Raw genomic sequence first — 9928 nt, forward strand, 5'->3', positions numbered from 1 at the left:
TATTTTGTAGAGAATTATTTTGTAGAGAATTATTTTGTAGAGAATTATTTTGTAGAGAATTATTTTGTAGAGAATTATTTTGTAGAGAATTATTTTGTAGAGAATTATTTTGTAGAGAATTATTTTGTAGAGAATTATTTTGTAGAGAATTATTTTGTAGAGAATTATTTTGTAGAGAATTATTTTGTAGAGAATTATTTTGTAGAGAATTATTTTGTAGTGAATCATTTTATAGAGAATTATTTTGTAGTGAATCATTTTGTAGATCATTATTTTATAGAGAATATTGAATGTCGGGACAATTCTAGAATTCAAAACATTTATGCGAGATTTGAAAAATATATCAAAATCAATACTATAACAATACAATTAAATTAATTTGTTGTATTTTTTGGATGACTTTATTTTTTGTTTCAACAATTGTTTTTCTAAGAATCTAAACGAACCAAAAATGTTACTTTGTTACCCGAATCTGTGCCGAACCTCTGAAAAGACTAATATCTTGATATCCCAACTTTTATAAGGATTACTAATAATCAGTTTTTTGATAAGTATCATAAATATTTTAAAAAATTTTATTTGTTGCATTTATACTGCCAGCTACCTAAATTAGCCTATAGAATGGTTCTTAGCCATAGAATCTATTTTTACCCTTATAGATATAACTTGATAGAAAAGAATCTTGTAAATTATAATAAAGATTGTAACCGGTTTCTAAATGTTGAAACTAGGAACCTGAAACTAAAACATTTTTACTTTCCTGTTTGAGCAAAAAAATATGTTCCATTCTCGTTCATTCTACGTTTCAGAACACGTTCCTAAAAAATATATAATGTTAATTCTATTTTATTAATATACAAATTTTATTAATTAATCTTTTTATTATATACAAAATACAACTAAGCGTTCACTAATCTCCAATGATACATATTTAGATGTATGCTATGGTTTTTATATAAATATGAGTGTCAAGAACGCCGACCTCTATTTTGGGGTTCCATGTCTTTATGGATAAACCAACATTTTGATGGATTTTATTTTAGATGCACCATAATTTGTCTTACCTAAAACCACCAAAACCATTAATTGAAGGTTTCTATAATATATTTTTTTAAATTTTAAACCTAAATTATAAATTTAAAAAATCTATATTTTAATATTTACAAGGAATCTGATTGAAAATGTAAAAATTGGTATTCAATATAATTCGATTAGAGTTAAATTATGGACATGCAATATTACTTTTTATCCTGCATTTTCCACAAGCACGTAACCAGCTTGGAGTGGGAGGAGGGCTAATTCCTCCGTAGGAAAAAATGCTAGATTATAAATTATTTTGGAAGAAGTATACATAGGTTTTCATGAATTATGAATTTCAAAGTATATTCCATTTCAAATTCAAATAGGAAAATTTAAAATATATATAAATATTTCTTTCTTGTTATGTTAATTTTTTTTTTCTATGAAAATTTAAATTATATTTTCTAACATTTTTTTATAAACATTGAGTAGACAAACAAACTGTTCAGATATAAACGCTTTTTGATATATTTTTGATTCAAATCAATAAGCGATTTCATCAAATTTCTTGCAAAGCATATTACTAAATCCTTCTGAAATTAAATATTTAGCTCAATTGTATTTAGAGGATATAAATGTATCTAAAGGCCAATTAATTTCAGAATCTAAATCTTATTATTAAAAATTTGGTGGATATTCCTCCAAGAACATGGAAACATTGCATGTTTTAAAATTCCAAATAAATAAAAATTACTGTATATTTTGGCAACAATACCAACTAGTACATACATAATGAGATGACCTTTTCTTCATTATGTAGAATAAAAACTTATCTATAAAATATTGAAAATTGAGGCAATCGCAGAAAAAAATTAAATTTCCATTTATGGACGATATTTTGAATAAATTTTTCGGGATCACAACCAAGAGGTGGAAAAGAGGATTCTTACAACCCCCCCCCCCTCCAAATCCGAAATTTGCCTATTTTAGTAAATATCATTTTTAAGCGAATAAATATTTACACCCTTATGCCCCCCCCACCAATGTTTTCGATATTACACTATAAAGAATAATCTAAGAATATAATTAGTAAAAGTTAATATTATTAACGACTATAATGAAATTTTTTTAGAAAACAAGAGTTTAAAAATTGAAAAACAAATTATCTTTATTAAAATATGACATAGATAAAGGTCTACAATAAGTTGATCTAAAGATCAATAATAAAATTTGGCGGAAAAACTCACCTAAAAAAGGAAAATCGTGGATACGCTTAAGCATAACATAAATTTGAACCATTTATTTTTTATATAAATGTTAATAATCGTATTTGGAAATTATAAAATTGAAAACATAGAAAATAAGGGATTCATTGTTGTTTAGAAAAAAAATCTAAAACTAAATGGAAAGATAAAAAAAATTTATTGAGATTTTTTTATGAAATAAATAAAATATTTTAATAAAAGTGAGATAGGGGAGACACGGGGTACGTTAGACGAACGTTAGGTCACTCCAATAATAATTTGAGGCATTATTTTATAAAACTGGAGATTTTAGCCTAGCATAGATAATTACGTCCTTCATGATTGACTAAAGAAGATTTAAAAAATATTTAGTATTTTAATTTTTCAGAATAAAATGTGTTTTGGCATACCAAAAGTAATAAAAAATAATTGCAAACTTTATCGTTTGTTTTATAAATGTCATATTAAAAATTATTAACTTAAAAAAAATCTATTATACTAAAAATTATTAATTGCTCATAGAATTTTTATTGTGATATTAAGAATCTTTTTTCATTTAATTATTTATAAACTAAATTTATTAATAATATATTTCATAAGAAAGTTACAATTTATTTGTTTATATAATTATTATTATTTATCTTAAGGTGTATAGAACATTATAATAATATTATATTTTAGAATATAACCCATAGAATAGTATAATATAATTAACAAAAATTTATTATTAACCCTATAAAGTGCAATATAGTTTACCTTAATCAGGCAGATAAAATGTTAAATTTAAAATCTAGTATATTTAGATCTTATCCTTATATTTTTTTATGAAAATATTTGCATTACATGTCCCAAAAAATATTAAATTATATTGGATGGTTACACGGAAATTGCTAAGTTCGAGAATTTTTTTATGTGCACTAATTGTATTTAAATATTTATATTTCATAGTGTTGTAAACGAACGCGTTCAAAATGAACGCGTTCGTGAACGAAGTTCGTTTTTTTGAAAAAAGGTGATGAACGGCGTTCCTTTTTTTTTGACGAACTTTGAACGTGAACGCGTTCCTTTTCTTTGATGAACGCGTTCAATTTTACGTTCGTTCAATTTTAAAAACACTTTTTATTTTTATTTATTTGAAAAATTAATATTAATCCGCATTTTTTAACAAAAAATCTTATATTTTTATTTATTTGAAAAATTAATATTTAATTCAATTTTTTAACAAAAAAGTCTTATATTTTTTAATCAGCTGTTTTTACTTTTTCCTCTTTCATATTGCAATTAACGTACCATACATAACGTGCTACTGCTAGAGAAGATAAGATTAAAGTTTATTAATTTGAATATTTTATATTTTAATTTAATAGATTAGCATTTGCATGGATATAAATATTTCATCATCAGATTCTGAAAATCAAAATTCAATATTAGATGAATTAGAATTACCATGGCCTAAATATCAAAAATATTTCACTGTTTTAAAATCAAAAGGTAATTCAATAGTTACCAAATGTAAAATGTGTCCAAAAAGTATTATATCATTGTCAACATCTTCAAGCTCCAATTTAAAAAGACATCTGATTGTAACATTAATTATTTTATATTATATAATATGTATAACTATATAGCCAGTTAATAATTTATTTTAATTGTTCTAAGCAAAAATAATTACATAATATATATATATATAGTTAATTATAATAATAAGGCATTTTAATATTAGTATTTAAGAAAAAAATTTTATAAATTTATTTTTTTATCGCTCTATTATATTGTATTTATAATTATATTATATAAAACTATTATTTTTTTATCATGGCTAATATATTGTGTTGAAAAATATAAGTGCATTTATTTATATTAAATTAAATTTAAAAAAAAATTTATCATAAAATTTTGAACGCATGAACGCATGAAAGCGTCAATGAACTTGAACGCGTTCCTTTTTTTGAATTTGAACGTGAACGTGAACGTGAACGCGTTCGATTTTTGTCAATGAACGTTGAACGCGAACGCGTTCGATTTTTTTAAAAATGTTTACAGCACTAATATTTCACTATGTTTACAAATTTTTTATACTAAAATAAATTTCCTAAATTTTGCGAAAATTATATTTATACAGTTATTTGTTATGAGTTACAATATAGTCAATAAAATCAAATGTATTATAGTTTCTAGTCTTATTGGAATACTGATTTTAAATTTTTAAAAAAATATTTTTTCAAAATTTAATTTTCTAAAAATTATAGTCTTTATAAATTATATTTTGGGATTCAGAAAATGTTTTACTTATTCAATTAGTCTAATATTATTAAAATTATTCAGGTTTGATAGAAAAGTGTTCCAACCATCCCAGGTCTACCCTATCCTTCTTTTGTAAAGAGACATTTTAAAATCATTTTCGACAAAATCTAGCTTTTTTATAGAAAAAAACCCAATTTCTTCTGCCACAGTGGTAACTTAATTTAGATTGCTTCTTAAGTGAATAAATGTAAGTATTATTGATAAATATTACAGCTTATAATTTTGTCAAATTCAGTCAGTTATTCCAAATTAATCATATTTCGATGTGGTATTCGATTAAAAACTATTATTTTAAAAATAAAATACCATTTTCTAATTTTGATTTTTATTTTAAATTCAAAATATCAGTTATTTAATTTTTTAATTTTTTACAGGTTTTTCAATTGTTTTTACACGGAGTGTTTGAAAAGTTATAAAATATTTTAAAATAAAACATTACTTTTTTTCTGTACTCAGTTTGCTTTAGTGATCTGTATCGGGCTTAATTTTTCAAGCCCGGCCCTATATTTTTTTTATAAAGTTTTTCCCGGTCCGAATTTATTTAAATATAGAATTTAATTTTTATATTTACTCAAAATAAACGATATATGTTATATGGCGTCTACTTTCTATAAATTAAATCACATAATTTTATTTTACATAAAAAATTCAACATAAAATTGATAAATTTAGATATATTTTAAAAAATTTCTAAGGCCCGATTCAGGCCAGAATGGGTTTAGGCCGGGTACGAGCCGGGCCTACTTTTGCAGATTTCTAGTTTGCTTACCATTTATTATCATTCAACAGGAAATAGGAAAAATTATCATTTAATTTTTAAATCTAAATTTATTTTTAAATTTAAACTTACAATTATTTTTTTTATAGGGTTTTCAAAGGTTTTTTACACGGAGTGTTGGAAAAATAAAAAGAAATTTTAAAATAGAACACTACTCTATGCATGTACTTAGTATTGATAAACGGTTTGTTTTAAGCCGATTTTTAAAAACGGTTAACTCAATATTTTCGCCAGAAAAATATTGCCTAAGCCTCAAGATTTCGATAATATATGTCTAGACCTTTGTTCCTTCTATGAGCAAAATCTTCAGGCTTGGGTATTATTTTTCTGGATGAAGTATTGAGTTAGTCTATTTTAAAAATCGGCTTAAAGCGAGCCGTTTAACAACACTACATGTACTCTGTATTCTTACCATTCATTTTATTTATAAAAATGGATATAAAAATAGTCATTTTTTTAAAAAACCTATAATAATATTTTAATGGCTAAATTTATTTTAAGCAGTCAAAACAGTCAATTATTAATTTTTGACTCATTTATCTTCCAAGTAGAAAAGCAAATTAACAATATTATCTATTGACTCTTCAATTTCATTTGGATGAGTGCAATGAACATGCAAGAACAAAATTTGGAGTTATCATATTTCACTATCAAATGCACAACCATGAACCAGATATAGCAGACGAAGCGAGAAAAGAATCGAATAACGGAAAGGACATCTACCTCGTAAACTCTACCTAATAGTTTAATAGCTGATATAGCAACCAATATATTAACAGAGTGGGAAATACGCCAAATTGTTCCTTATTCAAAAGGAAAATTCAAAGAAAAAGACGCCTAGTAGGAAGATCGCCTACTGTTTCTGTTAGTTTAATTGACCTAATAACTCTATTTAATATCAAATAAATTATAACGCGATAGCGGTCACCATGATCATCGATGCCTAATATTTTCGACAGTAAAAAATATACAATCTATAAATGTCCAACAACCCTCCACTCTTCAAACAAATCTATTCCATATATGGAATGAAATACGACATGATTACTCCTGAAGATTATATCCTTATGGCATCGCGTCGCCTTGGATATTATTTTAAAAAAATTTCATAATTCATCTTGATCCTACAGACTTTGAATTGGTAGTCAGTCTTTTCCATTGGCTGATAGCCGAGGATGTTTTCCCCATATGTCTCAATGCATATAGCGCACTGTTATTAATTTGCATGTCATACAAAACATAACTTAATTTTGCTTTAAGCATTCATGTCATACAAAACATAACCCAATTTTGCTTTGAGCATTAAAGAATTATTATCACTGGCTATGCACCATTGGATGATATAGGAACTTAATATAATTAAAAACTCAATAATTATTGAAGGAGGGAAGGGAGGGGAGTTTATAGGTGTTAAAGAATGGTTTGTTTCTAAATTATCTGTCATATGTACATTGTGTATTCGATTCTATTTTTTTCACTCAAATAAATGTGTTTGAGTCAAATCGCATTACTATTAAATGAATATTTAAAGATGTCGCTTGATTCATAAATTAAACTTTTATTTAAGAATATAACATTTAAGAATATAACATTTAAAAAAACGTTCAAAACTGGAAAAATTAAAATTAAGTCAACTTATAATTTTTGTAGAAAGTATCATGCAGACCCATCTGTGGATAGCTTTGAAAACGAGGTTAAATAAATTATAATAAAATAAATTTTAATAAAATAAATTTTTTCATTTTAAAAAATCTTTTTCCATATATTTTTAATTCAAAAAGAAAATAATTAAGAACCTAGATGCGCGAATTATGAGGAGTAAATCAAAAAATATCGATGTTAATAACTGTTATATTTTATCCTACAGTACCGCCGAGTGTAAAAAAGGTTTTCATCTTAACGAATTTGATCATGATAGATAATCGAGTAAATTTAAAGTTAAATAATATGTCAAATTTAATGTTCATAAAAATTAATGGATCATCAATATCGGAGTAGATTCCTGATCCATATCAAAATATTTAAATAAAAAGAAATTTTTTCAATTCATATTTATATATTTTTTAATTTACATGATAATAGAGATCAAGCCCGGTCCGCGAGTCGGGCCGGGAAATTTTTTAAAAAAACTTAAACAGGTCAAAGGGAAATATTAAAAAATCAAAACGGGCTGGACCTGGCAAAAAATTTAGCATTTGGAACTGGAAATTTGCCTAAAAATTTTAGGGCCGGGTCGACAATTTTTACATAAAATAAGATATCCGACAGTACCTCGCTAATATTAAAGGTCAACCGTTCCGTCCTATCAGTCTTAGACCATTATCCTGACTGGACCGATGGGCAGACAAATTTTTTGAGGACCCCATCCGGACCGGTCTTTTTATTTTTACGGTATTAATATTTAAGTTTGCTTCATTATTCAATTAATATTATTTTTTTTACTCAATTTTTTTGTATAATTTATTTTATGTTATTTTTCTAGAGTAGTTATTTTAGTTTTTATGAAAATTTTAGTTCATTTTTATTATTTAATAAGAAACCATAAGTTTTTCAGAGAAGCATTTTACATAAAGTCCAATTATATAAGAATAAAATTAGGTAAAAACAAAAATATTTAAAAAACCAAAAAAATAAAAAAACCGGTCTTTTTTGTAAAATTCTAATAGACACCAGCCCGGGTATTAAGTTTTGATCTATTTTTTTTTAAGATAATTTGGCTTAAAATATATAGGAAAAAAATAAATATGCTTATTTCTTTGTATTTGGCTATCTAACAAAAAAAATTAAATCTATAAATTAAATAGTAGAGTAAATTCACACAAAATAAAACAACTTATTTATGATATGATACAATAAAATACAGATATAAATACAATTGTTTTATAAAAAGGTTGTTGTAGAAATAGATAGATATAGGGGAGAGATATTAGAGCCATAATTGATGTTTAGAAAAAATTAGATATTGTTATGGATATTTGAAATTTGATAGACGGAAAATTCGTACGCCTAAAATTCAATGAGCAGGGAGATTTTTAGTAAAGCCTATACTAGCCGCTGGCATCACTTTTAGTAAATTCACGGACCGGGTCGGAAAAATATTAAAATTATAATAGATATGCCGAGAAAATTTTTAAAAAACCTTAAGAGGCCTGTTTTGGCAAAATAAATTTTGGCCGGGTCGGAAATTGATACAAAAATTCTAGACTGAAGAAGACCGTGTCAAGCTTTGCAGACCTCTAATCAATAGTATTAAATTTAGGATATTATTTTTAAAATATAATATAAATATACAATTTTTTTATATTCACAATAAAAAAATAACAATTTTAATATTTTTTGATATTATATTAAAAATTTATAGTTTCCTTCCCCGCAATCAGTGGCGTAGAGAAGTTTTATATTCAAAACGTAATTATAATAAATTCTTAGTCATAATATTTATTTATTATACTATTTTTAATAAAAATATTGCATTTGCACTAAGAATTAATGATCTGCATTGGGCCTAATTTTTCAAGCCCGGCTCTGCCCGAAATTATTGAAAAAGTTTTGCCGGCCCGAATCCAAAATTTTTTTTTAAAAGTTTTGTCGGCCTGGCCCGAATTTATCTAAATATAGAAATTCATTTTTATAATCTCAAAATAAAAGATATATGTTATATGGCGTCTAGTTTTTATAAATATAATCAAATATTTTTATTTTACATAAAAAAATTAACATAAAATTGATATATTTTAAAAAATTTCCAAGGCCCAAACCAACCCAGCCCGAATTTTTTTAAGATCCCGATTTTTCTACTTTTGCGGATTTCTAATAAGAATTATTTATGTTTTATTAATATACTCATTTTTATTAATTATATTTTAATTAGATTTTTTTAAATACCGCACAAGAATTACTCATATTTTATTGTAATTCTTTTTTTTAAATATAGTTATTTAGAATAAATTTTTAATATAATCTGTATAAAATTTATACATTTTGAAATTTATTTTATTGTATAAATAATAAATAAAATCTACAATGAAATTCTCTGTAAAATTTTGTTATATGCAAAAATCTAATTAAAATAATTATTTTTAAGATAGAATAAGATATGATAAGTGATCATAAAAAATGGGAGGTTTGGGGGGGGGCGATTTTATTCTTCTTTCTACACCGAATGTATTGAATTAATTTACAATTGACTAAACATTGATAAATTATCTCAGAATATTGCTTTCAGTCGCGTATTAATCATAAATTTGACCTTGTTACTAATATTTTATCATTTATGCTGGCTACTATAGTGGTTAGACACCAATAAAGCACAAAATTGACAAATTTTTAAATATCTTTATATAAATGGTGAATTCCATGAAAATTACCAAAGAATATAAGATTTTTTAATCGACGTACTCATTTTCTTCAGATTTCTACTAGTTTGTATTTTAGCTACTAACTGCTAATAGCTGCTATATGGGCATCTGAAGGTAGAAAATGGGTCATTTTTTTTATAAAATGCACTCTTTTTTAGATATATTTCTTTATAAATAAGCTAAATTTCTTTATATAGCGTAATAATAGAGGGACTGATGTTAAA

The sequence above is a fragment of the Gordionus sp. m RMFG-2023 genome, chromosome 4 (assembly GCF_954871325.1).
Source record: "Gordionus sp. m RMFG-2023 chromosome 4, tfGorSpeb1-WG-v2, whole genome shotgun sequence".
NCBI classification, from domain to species: Eukaryota; Metazoa; Nematomorpha; class Gordioida; order Chordodea; family Parachordodidae; genus Gordionus; species Gordionus sp. m RMFG-2023.